General features: G+C 38.8%; 1 protein-coding gene across 7 annotated transcripts in view; it reads left to right on the forward strand.

Moving 5' to 3' along the window:
* Window positions 1-19,131, forward strand: part of NRG3 (neuregulin 3) — a 1,059,991-nt gene that overhangs the window by 873,784 nt on the left and 167,076 nt on the right. The window lies entirely within an intron of this gene.

A 19,131-nucleotide genomic window follows, 5' to 3' on the forward strand; every position in this document is an offset into this window, starting at 1 on the left:
GATTTATCCTTGTTGATTAACATAGAGAATTTACTTTCATAGTTCATGTATATTTTAGCCTTATGATAGCTATTTGTTGTTTCTAGTTTTTTGCTGTTACTATCAGTGCTGCTAGAAATTTTTTTTATGTAAGTAATGATCATATTTCATTTTACAAGATAATGCCAAATAATATCCCAAATTTTTTTCGCTGATTTACACCCCCATCCCCACAATCTGCTTTTCATGACCTTGTCAATACTTTAATTTGGGCTAATCTAAGGGGTTATAAATGGCATTTTAATAATCAACTATCAGTTTTTTCTTAGAATTTATTAATTTGCATATTTCTTTTCTTGTGAAAAAGCCTGATGATGCTTTTGAAAAAATTTTTATTGCTATTTATAGGTGTTCTTAGCATATTCTGGATACTAATTCCTTTGTCAATTATGTGTGTCGTAAGTTATCTTCTCAGTTTCTGGCTTATCTTATGATTTTGTTAGACAGAAGTTCTCAATAGTACTACAGTTAAAGATATGAGTCTGTTCTTATTCCTTGTGTACTGTATTTCTTGTTTAAGAAAAGTAGCCCTATCCTGACATCATGGATATGTACTCTTCTATTTCCTTTGACAAGTTTTAAAGATCTATTTTCATATCTAAGTGTTAAGCCCACTTGGAATGGATTTTTGCGAATGATCCTTTATGGAATCCACAATTGTGTAGTGAATCTCCAATGCAATTTTTTTTTCTCCATATGACAGTTTTTGAAGAACTTTAGGCTGAGCAGAGATGTTGTACTAGGAACATTTTTGCTTGGGGATGGACGTGATTGATGCATAAGTAAAGACAAAGAGACCAGTAAAGAAGCTACAGTAGTAATCAAGCAAGTGATGCTGAGGGTCTGCATTAGAACAATGGTGATAGGAAGATTGGGGAGACATACAAGAAAGTTAAGAGCCACTAACAAGATGACTCAGTACCTAATTGTGATAGGTATTTAATACTATGTGAACATGAATTTTCAAAATAAAATATGCTGCTGCCCTACTGTGGGGTGGTGTTCTTGTGTATCCTTTCCTTGCAGTGCTCCTCCTTCAGTCATTTGTGGGGCGCCTTCTCTCACTTCCTTCAGGTCCCTGCTGAAATTCACTTTTTCACTGAGTACCCTTTGAAAAACATCAGTATCTTTTTCCTGAGCATATGTACGTACAAATGCCTGGCAATGAATGCCTAGCTCCTTACCATGATTTATATCACTACGTAGGATTTATAACCATTTTTCCATGATTATTTTTACAGTGGTTATATTTCACTATATTATAAGCTCTTTGATGGGATAAGCATCATCTTTTTGTTCACTGCCATATTACCATGGCCTATATTATACTAATGTCTATTAAATATTCATGTAATAACCAAATGGGGAAAAAGTAATTGTACGTCAGTAAAACACATTCTTCTTTTTCTTTTTTTTTTAAAGTAGCTTGTATTTTGTATTGGCTTTCTAAAGTTTTTGGAGTTTTAACCAGTTTTTGCTATTCCTGCAAAGGTGGAATTCTGGGGAGATGGCAGTTAACCGAAGCACTAGGCTTATAGCCACCCTTTTATCAGATCCTGTTGTGATACTTCCAGAACAATTAAAGAACAAAGATGAGAAGCAGTAGCAATCGTTGTGAATACCCCAATTTGGCCTGCACAAAGTGCGACTAGCCCATCCATCATCTTTATTCCACAACGACAGTAAAAGAAATACCTCTAACTTAACTAAACCCTTAGAGATAAAATGAAATAAAACTGAACATTAATAGTCCTACATCTCAACATCTGCTGAGATTGAGGCAGGCTCTTCATGTTCAATTCCCTCCCTCCTCTGCATAGAACTACTTTCACCAGCACTCCTCTGGTGAGAGGACTTCTAGAGTTGGATTGACTGATCCTTCTCAAGCCTTGCTTTAGGGAAGAAACCATGATACTTGATTAAATACACATGCAGAACATGTTATGGGCTGGATCCCACAGTCTTTGATCACACCAGAGTTTGACAAGCATCTCTTCTTCAATCCACACCTTAGAGATGGAAACTTAGAGGGACATCACCTGGCTTCAGTGTTGCATTTACTCTATCTCAGCTGACTTATCTGACCCTCAATAACTAAGTACACAGCTCCTCTAAACCAGGGTTTTTCAAAAGCTAATGTGTATATGCATTAGCTGGGCATCTTCTTGAAATGTAGATTCTGATTTACTGGGTCTGGGCAGGGATCTAAGATCCTCCCTTTTTCACAAACTCCCAGTTGATGCCGATATTCCTAATGCTTGCACCATCCTTTGAGTAGCAAGGAACCTAGACTTCTGATCAAAGTACTGAACATTAACAATGTAAAGAGGAAGTGTGTTTATGTTTTGTTTTATTTAGTTGTATTTTTCTTTGAGACAAATTACTAGGACAAACTGAACAATGAAGTTGCTTTGCCTCAAAAAAAAAAATTCACTTTGAAATATATATTTTGACATGAAATAAAATAAAATATGAAGATGAGTTATTTTTTCTTTTAATTCCAGATAAGAAAAAAGTAATAGTGCTTCCTTTAAACAGGCATAATTATAGTAAAATGTGGGTGAAATAAAAATAAGATCTTTATAATATATGGAAAAAAGCAGAAATAACACTGCTCAAAACAAAATCAGTGAAACAAAAGATGAATTTAAAAAACATACTCAGGATGCAGAAGCAACATTTCAGAAGATAAAAATTAGTATAAAAGTTATGAATGACACAAAACTCAGGACATAGAAATACTACAAAAGCTGCCCAAGCGGAGGTGAATGAATTTGAATCAATAGATGATTATGTAACAGAAAAAGAAATATTAAGATCCTTTGGAACAAGGATTACCATACTCAAGTACAATTATGCAGTAGAAACTAACATGTAGACATTCACTGATAAGTTTTTAAACCTCAAAGCAGAAGTAAGGTGTTCCAATGCTGCCAAGTACAAAAATACTCCTCTTTAAAGAAGAGAAACCAAACTAGATTTGAGTTTTTCCTCTGCAACAGTCAAAACCAGAAATCAATAAGAAAACATCTATAGAACTGTTAGAAAAATCAATGTGAACCACGATTTTACGTCTAGACATGTTGTCCTTAAGTGTAGCAGCAACAGAGACGTTTTCAGTCCTGCAATGACTCAAGAAATGTATTAGCAAGCATCAGTCACTGAAACCTGTGCTCATATCACTAAATACAGACCACAGCATGAGATCTCAAATGTGGGAGTTTTGTGATGCGTTAATCAGGTTACAGAGTTAATATAAACACAGAATACATTGTTCATACCTTTATTTAGAAGTCTCAGCATTGTAAGGTTGTAGTTGCTTCCTTTTGAGAAGTTTCCTCCATAGCATGGCAATCTTGAAGGCAAAGACCTTTATTCATGCTTTTACACCTTTATTTGTATTGTCTGGCATATACTCTAAAAGTATTTGTTAATTAAATAGATTGTGTTTTTCTTTCTTTTTTTTTTTCCTTGCCTGAAACAGAGTAAATAAAGATAAATAGTCTTTTGTGGCACAATCTCGTTTACATGTATCTCACTTGCCTCCTAGACTTGATCGCATTGCACATTTTTGTGGGGGGGAACCACAGAGACCATTAACAAACCCAATTTAGAGATTCTAAATTGAAGTGACATTTTCCAGACCAAATTTTAATTTTTAAAGCAACTTTGGATGTGAGGGTCCCAAAACTGTGTCTGAAGCATGACTTGGAACATGTATACGCACAGGTACTGAGAGGGTGATGGGAAACAGCAGCTGGCCTGGCAGGTGACTCCCTGGTCCCAGAAACATGGAGTGGAAGGGCCAATACTTAGATGTTGCTGGTATTACGTGCAGGTGGCATGGTGCACTCCTAGGAATGCCAATCATGTTCCCCTTAGTCTGTGCAGGCTTCTCAGGGTCTCCTTTGATGTAATTTGCAGTATAATTGAACTGCAGCAGATGAAAGCATTTCCTCCCAAGCACTGTGACTCATAACCAAGTGGCTTTCAATTGTACCAATATGTAGTTTTATAAACACGCAGGTCTTTTCATTGATGACCATTTGCATACACTATTGGGTTAGCTTTGATAAACATACTAATTGGTAGACTGCTATCGATTCTAATTATACTAAAATATAGAATCATAAATTAAATGATCATTCATTTATATTAATGAGTAGAACTGGAAAACTGTTCAGAGATTTGTCTAGGATTAATTTTGTGAATAATATTAATCACTATCATTACTGGTAAGTGCTAATGCACATTCTAAAACCCAGAGGCCACATGGGGCTTCTCCCCTAAGAATAGCCCTGATGAGGAGGGCTGGGGAGCCAGGTCTATGATATGGGAAATTTCTGGATCCGTATGGTAAATATTTTAGTGCTCTCTAGTGCTCCCATGATGCCTCTAAAGCAGACAGGCCTAGGGCTGCTTCTGATCCATGAGAAACGTGTTATCTTGTAAAGCCTAAGAAAGAATTATTTTCTGAGTTTGGGGGCAAAAAACTTAGGGATTTTATTTTGTTATTCTTAGAATTTTCATTTCATAATAACCACCAATAGCACACGGATTTTTTTTCCTTATAATTTACAAAATATCTTTATGTTATATGTATCATCTCACTTCATTATCAGTAGTAAGCCTGTTTGGGTCACAATGAATGCTTTTGAACCCTGTCATAGTTAGTGGTCCGCTGAGCACTTTACATGAGTGGCCTGCTTTGAGGCTCGCCACTCAGTGGTGTGCCCTCTGCAGTTATATCCGCGTTGCAGACAAGGTAAGTGTGGCACAGATTGCTCTATAAACTACTGGCACTCATAAAGCTACTAAGTGCTAGAGTAAAAGTCCAAACCCACCGTACTGATATGCTTCTAGAAAAATATTTTTATTACTCTTGCTCTGAGGTTGTGCGTTGTGCTTTGCACTATCCTCCTGGTTTGATGAAGAGTTTTCCAAAACTCACATTAATGAGATCATACTCTCCTTGGAAATATTTTTTTAAAAGTTGCTCTGGCACCCTGAAGGAATTTCATCGTGCCTTCTCCGGAGTTTGTATAAAATGCCCAGGTGCTTCTTCTATTTCCTCTTCCAGTTAAACACAGGGTCTCCTTTCTATCATATCTGAAATGACCGCTCCTTACTCTTTGGCCCAGATGGGGGGCAGGGCACCTTTTTATTGTTTTCCCCACCATTTGCCAAAGGAATAGCAAAAGTTTGGGGAAATGGGATGGTGTTTAGTTAACAGCTTACTATAACAACAACAACAAAGAAAATGAAAGATTTGACACTTTTCTTCTTAATTTCTGTGTGTACACTACCTTGCCTTCAACCAAAATGTTCTCTTCCTGATCTTTGTTTAGAGGTCTCTACCCACCCCCATGTGGCAAGAACCCTCTTCTCTCTCCTAACTCATGGGTTCAAGATCTTCATTCCTTTCGTCCTAGAAATCTTATTTCTTTTCACTGCAACATGTAGATACATGTAATATCTTTGTTGCAGTCCTTACTCTCCCAAACCAGCCCTGAGAGTGTTCTATTTTCTATGGCAAATGATTAGATGTTTTCATAAAGGAGGACCCCTCAGCTAGAATGTAACAAAGTGTTTTCCTGAGTGAATTTGTACTTCTCTATGGAGTAGAAAGAATAGTATTAGTTTTGGTTTTGAATACCACATATTCTCCCCTTTTCCATACTGGTGAGAAGCTTGCCCCAGCTGTGGCTCTTGCACTGTGCTTTTGTCTCTTTCCCTTTATTTAGCAGTTTTACTACTGGCTTTCCGAGTCACAGCCCCTACTAGATCATGGAGAAAATTTGGAACTTTTTACTTCTTAGACTTCCTTTCTACCTCTTCTTCACTCACTGGATCTGCCTCTGGCTATAGATTTCAATAGCAAAATTATTGTTTAATAGCTGAGAAAACTAAAGCCCAAAAATATTAAATAACTTGCCAAAAATCAAATGGCACCTGAGCTAGGAATAAACCCCACTAAGCTTATGAGTTTTAACTAGGACTAAATTGTTGATAAGGTAGAATTTTTCTGTGTTTTAAGCCTAAAAATCCAAATGGTTATTCCATAAAAATCTGGCCTTTCCCAGAGTTCTGTGGCCTGTTTTCTTGCACTAGAATCTTATTGGTCCTTTTTACCTTTTGTATAGACTTGGTTTTTTTGTTTTGTTTTGTTGTGGTTTTTTTTTTTCTTGTTTTTCTTTTACCTCTACTCCTGGCCTATTGTGTTGAAATTGGCCCTAGCTTGATTTCAGTAAACCTGGACTCTTAACTTGTCTCCATGAAGAATGGTGATATATGCCCACACTACTGAGTAAAGATGAAAGAGCCACTCTTGGTAAGGAGATATGTCAGGATATCACACCAGGAGGTCAATGCACTGGCCATCAAAAGGTCTGTTTCACTGGGCACTTAAAGCATGCACAGAATCTTCTCTACTGAGCATCTTTTAGAGCCTCTCCATTGAGATTTCTCTCTGTACAGCAGCACCCAGAGGGTTCTCTCCTGGAAGAGAATGTGGCTGATCCACTTGCAGACTCTACTTGTTCAGGTTAAGAAGACAGAGCTGGGTGAAGAAGCAAAGAGTAAGGCACATTTACGATAAGTAGAGAGCCATGGAACAGAGCAGCTCATTTCCCCAGAGGGCTCAGAGCTCTTTCCAGAAGGCCTGTGCAAGGGAAGCCAGTCAGGATGGCATGGCCCAGGTTTTCTTGTTTCAAACACAGGGACCATGGCTCTTCACTTGTTCCTTCTCAAAAAAGGTCTGGACATTGAGACCAGAACCAAACCTTTAAATTTTAAGTATATATATATATATATATATATATATATATATATATATACTATATATGTATATATACACTATATGATGTATATATTGAATATATATATACTATATGATATATATATTGTATATATATACTATATATATCACTATATGTATATACTATATATATACACACACTATATCATATAGGGATGTTTTTCATTTATTTTAATCTCCATAAAACTGTAAATTAAAGTCCTCCCACTATTGTCACATATAAATCCCTGGGCTGGACGGACCTGAGTGTTGGCTTCCAGTTTCTGATTCTAATGAAGAGGGGACTAGATAGCATCCACCACTCTCCTTCAACCCACATCACGTCATTCTGCCTTGCCCTGACACACAATTTAGAAAATCAGACTTCTCCCTGACCTGCTTTGAGCTCTAAATGTTAAACGCATTTGATTGTCCATGCAAATTTATTTGAAATTCAATTTCTGATTTGGACAGAAATTGTTATTGACCTACCTAACCACATGCCACTTACTTTGGAGAAAGTAGATATTTTTCAGTGCTTTTTAAAATCCTAACTAATCACAATAGTGCTTTTATGAAAGTTTTAAAAAATATAATTAAGAAACATTTTGTAATTTGGATTATTCTAACTGCCACATTTTTAAACTTTGCCTTGTTTGAAGCCACCATTAACTTTTTATCATCATTACTGGAGAATTCAGTCCTTTTAAAACTAGGAAGGCTATTGTTTTCTCTCTTTGACTCAGCTATATATTCACTGGAACTTACTGTGAGATGTTGTAAGACCAAAGCTACGTAAACCATGCTAGAATAAGACTTTATTGGGAAAACATAAAAATGCATACACTTTCAAATAAATCATCCTGAATGGTGTTGGTAGAAAGTTTAAAGTTAGAAGACCTGATGTGAATTTTAGCTTATGCATTTACTCATTCATCAAACATAACTGGAACACTGACCATAGGAGAGGAACCAAAACCAGATACAACTTCCCAACAGCATAACCTTGTGGCAATGATTATATCCTATTTGATTTTTTGTTCCCATCAATGAAACATGAAGGAAATAATATCTATTACAGCATAATATAATACAGTAAACTAAAAATATTGAGCCATGATTCTTATGAGTATTTAATGAGGTGATATCTTAAAATAGAAGAGACACCAGAGGTGAAAGCATTTTATAAACCCTGAACTAATTATTATTTTTTGTGTTAATAATGAGACACATAATACCCTGGGTGCTGTGCTGGGTTCCACAGGAAGGATAAGGTTTTGTAAGATCCCGTTGCAAGCTTTCCAATGCTTAGGATCCAGCGCTATGGCAAGATTTAGAAAATAGAGTAGCATTGAAAGAGAATCCCCAAGGCTGTGTTCAATACTGTAATTGGCAAATGACAGAATTAGTGAAAAGCCCTGTCTGTCAACGCAAAGCAGGGAGACTTGCCGTCGGCAGCAGTGCCCTGGGAGGACCTTCTAGAGAGGGATAGACAAGACTGAACTTTGAAAGATGAAGAAACTCAGTGCACAAAGGTGGGACAACACCGGGAATGTGCACAGGGCCTTGCTCCAGTTAGAGGATGTCTTTGGAGGGTAATAAGGTGAGTGAAAAGGCTAACCACTAAAATTGAGAAGCAGAGTGGAACCGTTCCTCTTTGAAGAGTACATGCCATTTAACATCAGACAAACGACTTAGAACCTTGATTCATCAGTTACTGCTTTCCACTATAACAAGTTACAAACCTTAAGGCTTGGCTGCCCCATCCATGAATCTCTGTGTCTCATCATTGCTATAAGGATTAGGTGAAATGAATACAACACAGTGTCTGACCTATATGAGATTCTTAATAAACTTTAGCTATTTTTTTTTTCTATTTTCCTTTTCATTCTCTTTATATTTGCAGTGGGTCTTCTAGCCCTTAATTTGTAATGGCAATGCCCTATGGCTTTCTCCCTGCACATTTTATAACTTAGGGGTCTCTTATATTCATATTACCTGCTTCCAACATAGTCTGAGCCTTGAAGTTATTGTCCTTAGAGCTTCTCTAGCAAAACACTCAGGTAAGCTCATGTTGACTTTAAGTGCATCCCTCAGATTTGTCCTTAATCAATTGAAATTGCTTTTTCATCTAAATCAAAGCTCTTTAAAACATCTGAATTATATCAATAACATCCAGGATAGAAGATACTTTATCACTTAAGGATTCTCCCCTATCTGTTGGCTGCTGTCTGCTTATTATAAGAGATGAATTATTTCTGAGTGTTGATGGTTCCAGAGTTAGGTTCATTTTGCTAAGTAGTTCAGGACATCAACTCTCAGCATACATTTCCTTCTGCTAAATAAAAGGTGACCTTTATTTTCATCTTTTTCTGTGCTTTCTCATTAGAGGATAGATAAGATGATAAAAAAAACAAGCAGGCTCTTCCTTTGCTTCCATTCAGCTTTGCGTTGTTGTTTTGTTCTGGTTCTTTGCAGCTACAAGATCAAAAATAGTTGTTTTGTACATGTTAAAAAGACTAGATGCAATTTTTGAAAATACTTTCAAAGAATGATAAAAATCTTAAAATTTGCTCCAATTCTATTGTCTTATTCAAGCAAGGCATTTATTTCCATTTCTTTTCCATCCATTCCATGCCCTCATTTTATTTCAAATGCCATCAACAGTCAGATGGCCCCAGAACTCACCTGAGCAAAGGGGACTCAGGGGCTGAGCAAGGAACAGAGCCTGACTCTGAGCCGCACAGACAAGCTACCCTGTCTAGTCAATCATGCCCTCCCTCTGTCCTTGCCTTTTCCTACTGCCCTTCTGTTAGCGTAAGACCTCATTCTCCCCCACTGCATACCAGGAACGTTCTCTGCAAGAGGGTCTTTACTGCTGATTTCTTACGTCTCCAGTGTCATCCATACTGCTTCCCAAGTCATCTTGCCCCTGCTTTCAGAATTTACAGTTGATTCCTAAATTATGAAGCCCTGTCACTGGGAAGGCAAACGACAGTGGCATGGTCAGGCTGAGTGGAGTGTTGCCCATGCTTAACTTGAAAAAATAAATCACAGATTCCTGGGCCCTGTCCAAGACTTGCTGAATCAGTTTCGAGGAAAAATCCTGGACATCTATAAACTTAGTAAGCATAACAAGTGATGCTTGTAAGTCGGCTTGTTTAGAAAGCCAGCCCTGCAGAGTGCACAGAATGAAACACTAGTACTTTACTCAACATCTGTAGAGAGCTGGGCAAGTCATTTCACTTCCCTGACTACCTTTTCCCACTCAAAGATGGAGCTATTCCCAACTTAACTCATCATTGTTGTGAGGCTAAAATATGGCAAAATGCGGAAAGAGGTTGACCCTCAAGGTGTAATAGATCCTTCTGCTTCTCTTTTTATCTAATCAATTGCTCTTCTGAAATGTTAATAAAAAGGTTGAATGTTGCTTTTTGCCCCCTGGCCGGGTAGGCATGTGAAAAGCAAACCTGGATTCCAGAAGCACAGGCGTGGCCAGTTCGGTCTTTGGTTTCCCAGCAGACATGAGAATGAACAGAGACGTGCAGGCCCCAAACAGAGAGGGTTTTGCTTTCCCTGAAAAGCAACAGAACTGGCAGGAACAGCTGTGTTCCTCAGAGACTAGTACAGTCTGGACTTACAAGAGAAAGTCACCAGGTTGTGTCCAGGTGTGGGTGCAGTGAGAACACCCACCCCAGTAATGATGGGGGGCCATGCTTCAGCACCACCATCCAGAATTCAGAGTCCAAGCAGACCCAGGGCACAAGGAAGCTCCCGGAAGATGAGCCAAGCAAGTGCCAAAGCACATCTGAGGTGGGCACTTCCTGGGCTAAGGAACAGGGAAAGCTTGAACTGATAGGGGGACACATCAGCCTCGGCCGTCAGTAGCCTCCTGGGCAGCAAGACATCAGTATGGAGGCATGAGCCAGGGGGTCCACGTTCTGCAACTACCACAAAGGTGTAAGTGCATCCTGGGACTATGACACTCTGGCTTATGCCCAGCTTGCCCTCTGTCCACAGTTCCTCTTTAGGGTTGGAAATTGCCCTACACAATTTGTTTGTAGGATGATGGCAAGTGAAATTTCTAGAGATTGACCTGTGGCAGGCTGAGGTGGACCACAGGCTGTTTTCGCCCTAGCTATGGGAGGCACACACTCTGGTTAGATGGGCATGGTGAGTAGGCAAGCATTTTGCTAAAGATTTATTCAACATGCCCCTCCTGGGTTCGTGCGGGTCTGTTCGGGCTGTCCCCTGACTAACCTGACCTGCTGTGTGTGTGCCTTGATTAGGATTCTGGGCCACAGGGTATCCAGGCAACTGAACTTGGGTCACAGTCCTTTCTGGGAACCTATTTCCCTGCAAATCCTGGCGTAGCCTCAGTGGCTGCTAAAGCATCCTCCCTTTCATTGCAGTGGCTTGAGTTTGAATAGGCTATTTAATCTCCTCAGTACGCTCAGCTATATGGTGGCACTAACATGCTGGTTGGACAATTCAGATGCCTAGTATACGTGCTGTATAGTGACGGCCTCATCATCATTAATCCCCTTTTATTTTTCCTCCCTCTGCCGTAGAGATCCTCTGGGTATTTGTGTGTATGCTCACTCTTCTAGCGCTCACATTTACATAATAAACTGCCACTCCAGTTTATTTTTCTCCTCTGAGGAGAAAAGAATGACAAAACCTTCCTTAGGGTAATCCCAGCTGTGGACAGGGGGCAGGGATAAATGGTTTCTCTAGTACCTGCAGGACTGGTAGGAGTGGATGTGTAAAAGCACTGAAATGAAAAAGCGAGCACCCCTAGAGACTGGCTGCTCTGCAAGGAAGGCGGATGTCCTTAAGGTTTAAAGAACTCTCGGGACAAAACAGGGATAGGATTTGGGGACCAGGATATGGGTTTCTGAAGTGGGACAGACCAAAGTAGCATCATTCACTCACTCAATACATTTATCAAGACACTGGAGTGTGATGGCGAGCATCTGAGACTTGGTTCTTGGCCTACAGAGCTGCGAGAGTAGAGAGGGAGGCCAATGCTATGTGGTCACTGTGGAGCCATGGACCTCCCACCTCTCACGTGGGACTAAGGCACTGACTCCCGCCTCTACTGGGAGGGCTGGCTGCTGACAACTGACAGCTCGCAGCTGGATCTCTCCAAGAATTGCCTTTGCTGAGGAGCACTGCAAAGGGGATGGCCAGCATCCTGCAGCTGGGGGACACGGGGCCCGGCCCCCTGCTTCTTCTCAGAGCCATTCCGGCTCCAGAGCAGCCCCAGGCTTCAGCTGAGTCTCCGTTGCAGCCATTCCGTTGTATTACAGTTCAATTACTCCCTAGGTCCAGCTTTTTGTTTTTGTTTTTAACTGACATGTAATTCACATATCATAAATTACAGCCCTTTGAAGTATAAAATTTAATGGCTTTTAGTATATACAAAATGTTGGACCATTATCACCACTATACAATTCCAGAACATTTCATCACGCTCCCCACCAACAAAACTCACACCCATTAGTAGTTAGTTGTCCTCCAGTCATCCCACTTCCAGCCACTAACAGCCACTAACCTACTTTCTGTCTCTATGGATTTGCTGTTCTGGATATTTTATGTATATGCAATTATACACTATGTAGCCTTTTGTGTCCGGCTTCTTTCATTAAGCATGTTTATAAGATTCTTCAACATTATAGCAGGTATCACCATTTCATTAGCTTCATTGTCAAATAATATTGCATTGTATGGATATAACAGTTTGCTTATCTTTTCAACAGCTGATGGGCATTCAGTTTGTTACCTCTTTTTGGCTATTATAAGTATCCCTTGAACATCCGTATATAAGTTTTTGTGTAGACAGTTGTTTTTAATTCTCTTCTTTATGTACCCAGAGGTAGAATTGCTGGGTTATAAGGTAACTTTATGTTCAATATTTTGCAGACTGACAAACGGTTTTCCAAAGAAGTTGCACCATTTTTCATTCTCAACAGCAGTGTTCTTAGGGTTCTGGTTTTCTCATGTCCTCCCAAATACTTGCTATTTATCTGTATTTTTGATCCTACCTGTCCTAGGGGGTGGGAAGTGGTATCCCATCATGGGTGAGTTTGACTTGTATTTACCTAATAACTAGTGATATTGAGCAGCTTTTCATGTACTCATTGGCCATTTATATATCTTCTATGGAGAACTATCTGTTCAAATATTTTGCCCATTTTTTAACTGGGTCTTTTTATTGTTGAGTTGTGGGAGTCCTTTATGTACTCTGCACATAGGTCTTTTATCCATTATATGATTTAAAAATATTTTCCCCCATTCTATATGTTGTCTTTTCACTCTCTTCATGATGTTCTTTGAAGTACTAACATAATTTTGATGAAGTCAAGTCTATCTTTTTGTTGTTGTTGCTTGTGCTTTTGGTGTCATGTTTAAGAAATCAGTGCCTAATTCAAGGCCATCAAGTTGTACTACTATGTTTGTTTTTTTTTTCTAAGAGTTTTATAGTTTCAGTTCTTATATTTATATCTCAATACATTTTGATTTAATTTTTACCTGTGTGCAGTTCTGATTGTCCCAATACTTACAAGTATTGTTCCCAAGTGTCCTCCCAATAAATCTCCTACAATGAAACCTTTGACTCAAGTTTATTTCCCAAGAATCAAACAGATGGCTCAGAAGGGCAAGTGCAATATGCTGATGAGGGAAGTGGCAGAAACTGTGAGCACAGCTATCCAGGCAGGGTCCTGAGGGCTGGCATCACTTTCAAAGGGGAGGTGTCGCTGTAGAAGCTCTTAACTGGTTTGGACTGGAAAAAAGCAGATTTCTCTGTTCCCTGCTTTGCTCCCAAAACTATGTTACTTTATAGAAGAAATTTTTCAGGCACAGAAATCAAAGCACAGGCAAATTAACATTCAAAACATGTCATTGGATCAAGCTACATATCTTTTTATGTATTTCAGCAGGAGTAAGATTATTCATATTCTATAGCAACTGTTATCATGTAACATACAATTAAATGTTATAAAGATGAGCCTACTATATGAGAAATAAATATAATTATGTTTGATCCAGGCTGTAAAATTGCTTACTTCCTATATATTATATGCTAATGTGCAAGATGGAATGGACTCCTGCTTATTTTCTTAAAAAGAAAATCCAACTAGTGCATTTAGCATACATTGTGTGGTCTAGATTTGTGCAGCTTGATTGTCATTTTGGAGATATTTTAGCTTATTGTATTGAATCATGGAGTAAGCTTTATGCTCAGGAGGTCTAAATGAAAAAGGGTGAGAGAGGGCAGGATTTGTTCAACAGTTTACTGAAATTGAATATTTTTGCATTTATATATTTAAATTAAATTATGATTAGCTATTTCAAGCTTCGTCAAGCCTTAGGAACTCATAATCACAGACAGTTTGATATTGGATACTATAATCAGCTCTTCTATGCTTTCACTTAACATAAAAAGCAACTTTGTCTCAAAGAAGGGGTGGAGGTGAGGGTAATTGGACCCAGGTTGTAGGTGAATTAGCAACAAGACCCCATCTGGGCTGTGTACTCAACCACTCGCAGCCCCAGAACTCAGTTCTTACAACAAAGCTACTTGGGTGTTTTCCAGTATGGCTTAATGCTGTTAATTTAAAGTATGGCCGGGCACGGTGGCTCACGCCTGTAATCCTAGCTCTCTGGGAGGCCGAGGTGGGCGGATTGCTCGAGGTCAGGAGTTCGAAACCAGCCTGAGCAAGAGCGAGACCCATCTCTACTATAAATAGAAAGAAATTAATTGGCCAACTAATATATATAGAAAAAATTAGCCGGGCATGGTGGCGCATACCTGTAGTCCCAGCTACTTGGGAGGCTGAGACAGGAGGATCGCTTGAGCCCAGGAATTTGAGGTTGCTGTGAGCTAGGCTGACGCCATGGCACTCACTCTAGCCTAGGCAACAAAGTGAGACTCTGTCTCAAAAAAAATAAAATAAAATAAAATAAAGTATGTGTAGGTTTCTGTTAAGATATGTGTGAGTGGGTGCATAGGAGAGTAAAAGCATGCAGCTTTTTGCATCAAGTGTGACAACACCTAGGTATTAGGAAACAGCACAAAGATGAATGTGTCTTACCCTTGGCTTATCTGGAGATATGAAAGCTCCAGGAGCCAGAGGCAAACCTTTCTCTTCCAGAATGAGAACCTGCTCAGAGCCTAGGAAGGCTCAATGTACCAGGACTGCCTGGGGCAGTGTGAGCCACCCTTGCCCTTTGCCTCCATCCAGAAAAATAGCTCCAGGGAGAGGTCCTGTAAAGTATGCTAGTGATTGCAGAAATGAAAGGAAATCCTTGTTCTAAAGCAGAGACTAGATTTTCAATTTCAATGGTAACTTGTTGTCTGTATCTGGGATAATTCTGCTATTTATGGTGTTTTGAAAGATTTAAAAACAAAAGCTCAAAATTTCATAAGTCAATTTGACCTTGCCCTGAAACTAAAACAATAGTTAATTCACTTGAATCAGAGACATAACAGGTTCAAATAGCAAAATATCTCCCAGAGTCAATTTCAACAAGATGAAAAATAAAGTGGTTTGTGTTTTTATATAAAATATAATTTTATGGGATCTCCTTTGTTTCATTGAATTTAAATAAATCATTATAGACTTAATATACACCCGGTAGTGTTACTGTGCAATGACAACCACTATTAATGTTTTCATGTGTTTTCTTTGAGCTTTTTGTTTATGCTTTGCATGAGTTTTTTTAAAGGGTGTTTTAAAGTCTGTCACAGGAGATGGAGGAAATCTCTGCCTCCCTGCAAAAAAAGTGTTCCTAACCAGCATTCTTTGGAATTCTGTGTCCCTTAAAAAATGAAGACTGGCCATCTTCTGCATGAGCTGTTCCTAGATCTAGTAAAGTTGGCTAGGGTGACTGGTACAGTCTTGAGAGGGTTCAGCCTAGCCACATTGCTGGCCAGAGAAAGCAAGACATAAGGACAAGGCTTTGTGAAATATATCCAGATTATGAAAAAAATTCTGCTAGGAATGTACAGAGTTCATTGTCTATCTACAAATCCAGAAACAAGCGAGGGATTATTGGTATTTTCTGACATTGTTTTTACTGTCCCTAGAGTGCAGCAAGAAGCATCTGAGGTGTAAAGTCCATTCGAAGCTCATTTTAAGGATGAGGAAACAGGCAGGTTAGGTTAGGTTAAGCCACTTGTCCTAGGCTCCGTGGCTGGGAGCCTGGTCACACCTTACCTACCTTCCTGGCTGCCCTTTTTTCTTCTGTCTTTAGAGGAATTGCATAGTTTTTTCTCATCTGGCTTTCAGGACCTAGAATAAACCTGATGTTACCATAACTCTTGCAATTATAAGAACGGGAATATTCTGATATGAGTCACAGATATTTGTTTGAATTTTACCATTATCCATTTCTTTTAATGACAGATATTTTGCTTGACTGAAATGCAAAATTTACAAACCATGAAAGCTTGTATGAGGCTACAAAATAAGATTGTGAGCAGTTATCTAAGGAGAAAAAAAAAAACAGATGCAAAATTTCATAACTCAGGTTTTTCCCTCTCTCTTCAGATGACTGTCCTGCTGCTCCTATGCTGAGCATTTGATGGGAAGTAAAAGTCATTAACACTGCAAAACATGACAAGGAACACATTTAATAAACTGTTCCCCTGTAGATGAAAATTTGCCCTGAGTTAGTTCTTCAGAGAGAATGAGATTTTTTTTTCTTTTTTAGTAAATTTTATAAGGCTTTTTCTTTTTTTTTTAATTTGAGAGTTTATGTTGCAGTTCTAGGTTCTAAGCATGTGCTCATTATATCCCTGTTAATGGGATTTCAGACTCGATTTTTGCCTTGCCTTTTATATATAGTTCTCCAAGCTCCTGTATTTGATAGAAAGTCTTACATGCTTTCTACTGACTACAAATCTAGCGGCTTTTTCAAAAAGACAGACCTGACTGAAGCACAGTGCAGGGGGAGAGAGGGTGGGATTTGGGAGCTCTGTTTTCCTGGATCCCCAGCTTGCCTTTGTGATTTGTCAGGTCTATGACCTTGAACTAATAATTGAACTCTCTTGGGTCACCATTTTCTTATCTGTAAACTCGGTCTGGAGTAGTCAGAGATGGTTTTCTCTACAAAGTGAGTTTAATTTAGGATTTGTATAATCAGAGAGAAGAGAAAATATCTTAGGCTGGGAAAAACATCACCAAAGCCTTAAATATGCTTCAGTGAGACCAACCATGCTGAGGCATAGTAGACTTAACACTGCACAGATAATTAAGGTGGCCTTAAAGCCAGGTAGAAGTGCTCAGTGTTGATGTGCTGAAAACTAGGACACCATTAGAGGTGTTTGAGTCATGGTTCCAGAAGATGAGAAACAGCTGCTGGAAGACAGATCTGGCAGATGGACAAGAGAGATTGATTTGAATTATATTTTAGAGTCTGCTGAGTAAACTAGAGATTAATATAGCTAGATCCCTTAGGTGTTTATTTGATCATGTGATTACTGATTATAATTAATAACCTTGGTGGAACAGACCACTCACAAATTAATAAATTTATCCTAATCTCAAAGCTAACCAAAAGCTGCATTTGGTTGTTTTTTCCACAGGTTGTGCCAAGGTCATAGGTAATGGGTGATCACTGAGCCCCAGCCAGTAAGAGATTGGCCTCAGGGTGGGCAAGTGAGTGCAGGTTGCCATAAATAAAATCAAGCACCTACACCACAGACATTTTTGCATTTCATATCAGAGAGCTGAGTTCTTCTCATGGTGACCTTTGATCAAAGCAAAAGGCTGGCATTAATGTTCACATGTCATTTTTGCAATTGTACCTCATGACTCGTTTTTGAGTTGTTGATGAGGCAGAATCTAGAATCTCTCTTCTTCAGAGAGCTATAAATCATAATAAAATATAAGAAACTCAGAGTAGTCCTAAAAAGTTTAACTTTGTATCAGCACTTAGATATCCTTAAACTTCTTTGTCTACAAACCCATTTCCCTTGTAATTGCCATTAACATAGATTGGAACTAGAGCTGTCTAAAACAATGTAGCAAAATACTAGGTCTAAGCTATTTTACCTTAATAGAACAAGTTAATAGAGCATGTTTCCATTCTAAGGGCAGTGGCTCAATAGTTAGTTTCAGTGGAAACCAAAAACTAAAACCAAACATATGTGGGAATTACATTTCCAGATACATAGGTAATTTATAACATGATAATGTAGAAGTAGAAACTTGGAGTTAGAAGTTCTGAGTTAAGGATCTATCTTGATTACATGTTTGATAGATAATCTTCTTCTTTAGTCAATACAGTTTCCTCATCTATAAATAATAACACCCGTCTCTAGGTAGTCATGAGGCTCAAAAGAGACTCTGCATAGGAGCATCTTTTATAATAGCTAAGCCTCATTAGAAGCTAAATTCTGGTTTAAAATGTGCTTGTTGCCACAAAAATTAACATAATTCTTACCCTGCTAAACAGAGTCCAAGGCATCCATTTAGGCAAATTGTCATGTTAAAGTTGGGTCCCTGAAGCTATAGTGTGCTTCACATTAGGGGAGGGAGAAGTCAGAACAAGACTGTCAAAGAACAAAGTCACAGTTGAATTCAGATCTCTAGCACAATTTGCAAATGGGCAGCTCCCTAGGCTGACATTGCCTGCTCATATATTCTGTTTGGCTGATACAGGGTTTGTAAAACAAATTGAAATTGAATCTTTATGTTAGTCATAGGACCCACTGTTACTTTTTTTTTTTTTTTTTCTGATCTTACATCTAGCTGGAGACTCACATTTATGTTCCTGCCTGGTCCCTGAGAGCACTGGAATTTGCTCCCTCATTCTAAGCCATGTGTTTAATTAATCTGGCCACTGAGATGAATTGGTCCTTATCAGAGTCAGAGAGGCCTTAAAAAGACTAGACCCAACCAGCAGGACTTAACTGACCCAGGCAGGTTTCCCTCAGCATCGCTGCACCAGGGGATTCAGCAACATTTTGGAGAAGGAAAAGGGTTACTTAACGGATAGGAGGCAGGTGTATACCTGAGAATGCTGACCCATAGCCCATAAGGAAAAACATAGCCAAAAAGAATCTGCCTTCAGCAAAAGTGAACTAACTACCCAAGATCAATGTCCAGATGATTATTTACTTAGAAGTAATATTAGAAGACATCTTAATGTATATAGTGTTTTATGGAACACAGTTTTTGGGGGCCTTTTATTTTTGAGGATACCTCATGTACCATATTAAGTATTATCATGACAACGAAAGAAGTCTAAGAGGAGCGTGATTTGTCCAAGACCATACAGAGGCA

The sequence above is a fragment of the Microcebus murinus genome, chromosome 14, assembly GCF_040939455.1.
Source record: "Microcebus murinus isolate Inina chromosome 14, M.murinus_Inina_mat1.0, whole genome shotgun sequence".
Classification (NCBI taxonomy): Eukaryota; Metazoa; Chordata; class Mammalia; order Primates; family Cheirogaleidae; genus Microcebus; species Microcebus murinus.